Source organism: Vigna unguiculata, unplaced genomic scaffold (genome assembly GCF_037176805.1).
Source record: "Vigna unguiculata cultivar grain cowpea cultivar isolate G323 ecotype 2 unplaced genomic scaffold, ASM3717680v1 ptg000029l_ERROPOS232281+, whole genome shotgun sequence".
Lineage (NCBI taxonomy): Eukaryota > Viridiplantae > Streptophyta > Magnoliopsida > Fabales > Fabaceae > Vigna > Vigna unguiculata.
The window spans coordinates 132501-135000 of NW_028196674.1; positions in this window are offsets into that span (position 1 = coordinate 132501).

Sequence of the window (2500 nt, forward strand, 5' to 3'; positions counted from 1 at the left end):
TCCAACAACCCAAGAGTCGGTCGTATTTGGAGTTTCACATCGCTTCCCAGGAAGCCAACAACCAAAAGGTCGGTCGTATTTGGAGTTCAGTATTCGCTTCAGTCGATTCCAACTTCCCAAAAACCTGCCTTCTTCGCAGTTCGGCTAAGTCTCCCTCGTTTCCAACTTTCCTCTAAGTTGCCCTCCTCGCAGTTTGGCCAAGTTCACTCTTTTCCAGCGTCATCCCCCCAAGTTGCCTTGGGCGCAGTTCGGCCTAGTTCACTCTTTTCCAGCATCATCCCCCCAAGTTGTCTTGTTCGCAGTTCGGCCTAGTTCACTCTTTTCCAGCGTCATCCCCCCAAGTTGCCTTGTTCGCAGTTCGGTCTAGTTCACTCTTTTCCAGCATCATCCCCCCAAGTTGCCTTGTTCGCAGTTTGGCCTAGTTCACTCTTTTCCAGTGTCATCCCCCCAAGTTGCCTTGTTCGCAGTTTGGCCTAGTTCACTCTTTTCCAGTGTCATCCCCCCAAGTTGTCGTTGCCAACAACCCAAGAGTCCATAGTATTCGGAGTTCTAGCGGGGCCTCCCCTTGCTTCCAACAACCCAAGAGTCCATAGTATTCGGAGTTCTAGCGGGGCCTCCCCTTGCTTCCAACAACCCAAGAGTCCGTAGTATTCGGAGTTCTAGCGGGACCTCCCCTTGCTTCCAACAACCCAAGAGTCCATAGTATTCGGAGTTCTAGCGGGGCCTCCCCTTGCTTCCAACAACCCAAGAGTCCGTAGTATTCGGAGTTCTAGCGGGGCCTCCCGTTGCTTCCAACAACCCAAGAGTCCATAGTATTCGGAGTTCTCGCGTGGCCTCCCATTGATTCAAACAACCCAAAAGTCCATCTTCTTCGCAGTTCAACATCGCCTCCCTCGTTTCCAACAGGCCCAAAGGTCGTCTTCTTCGCAGATCCACGAAGAGCTCATCACGATTTGCCACATTCCATTTCCCACGGGTTGTCAACAACACTTTCTCACACTTCCCGCAATCGAGTACGTGCATGACATGCCAAAGCACATCTTATTTGCCTTCCATCGCACTCAAGACGACGGGTTGTGGAAGAACGATATTGTTCACAACAAGTTCAAGGACAACGTCTCAATCAAGGGACACAACCGAATTATGTTGACTGGGTCGCTAAAGTAAACCCGAGTTCATATAATGCACCGCATCCAAAAGAACTAGCCACAACACGTGCATCACTGAGATGTTTCACTAGATGGAACACGTGCGTGACATTAGGATCCTCCAACACCTCTTCGTGATGGAAAGATAGAATTCGAAGCAACCACAGAAGTACCGTCTAGTGGGTAGGCAACACAGGGACTGATCAACCAATATCACCCAAGGCAACGGGTGAAAATGGAAGAGATGCATGCTTGACCGTTCGATACGCAAGGCATGGAGCCAGCCAGCAAGTGCATCTCGATTACAACTCACACACCCTCACGTTCGCAAGACACCACACCACAAGACGGTCCACCCCCCACCTACCATGGGCAAGCAAGCAAATGGAAACATCAAGTGACGCAGGGTCAAGCATCGCTAGGCATGAAAATAACTTTCCACAATATCCGAGGGACTAGCTGCCGAGCTAACCAACGATCAGTGACGACCGTGTGTTGGTATTAATAAAGCTCAACAACTATGAAGAGGCTAGTTGTGCCATGATAAACATGCTAACGCACGCACCACGTGAGGGGGGAGGCCTCATCAAGCTCCCTTTAAAACCTGCCAGTGTGGAGCTGGCCGGCTCAAGGAGCACTCCCCCCCTATAAGAGGTTAATATGCAAAAGGCAAAATTGTACAAGTAGATACACTTTTTTTGAGCAGACATAAGTCCATATCTCGGGCTATACTTCGAATTTTGATGCGATTTTTTGCAGTAATTCGTAGAATAATGGTATCTCCTTGCTCACCAAATTTCATAATTTTTCTCGAAGGGGAACTATTTTTTTTATTTTTTTTACTTACCGGGTATGTGTAAAATCGGGAAAAATAGAAAAGCACATGTAGACTTCGAATTTCGACCTCATTTTTTCCAGTCCACCACTAAACAATATCAGGAACCTCCCCACAAAATTTCATTCAGTTTGGCCAAGGTCTTAAATTTGACAAATTTTGGCACCAACCTATCTAGTCGCGGTGCACCGACCAACTTGGCCAAGTGCAAAATGCATCCAATTCAAAACTTTTGTGCACCAACACTTTTACAGTACTCATTTGGGGGCATTTGGAGGCCTTTCCAACCCTCACATCTCAAAAACCACGAATTTCATTTTTTCACAAATCTCCCCACCAAGCCATCTAGCTATGCCGTGGTGCACCGCCAACCTTGGCCATGTGCAAAACCCTCCGAACTCAAAACTTTCGTGCACCAAGAATTTCATGGTATTCATTTGGGGGCATTTGGAGGCCATTCCAACCCTCACATCTCAAAAACCACGAATTTCATTTTTTCACAAAACTCCCCACCAAG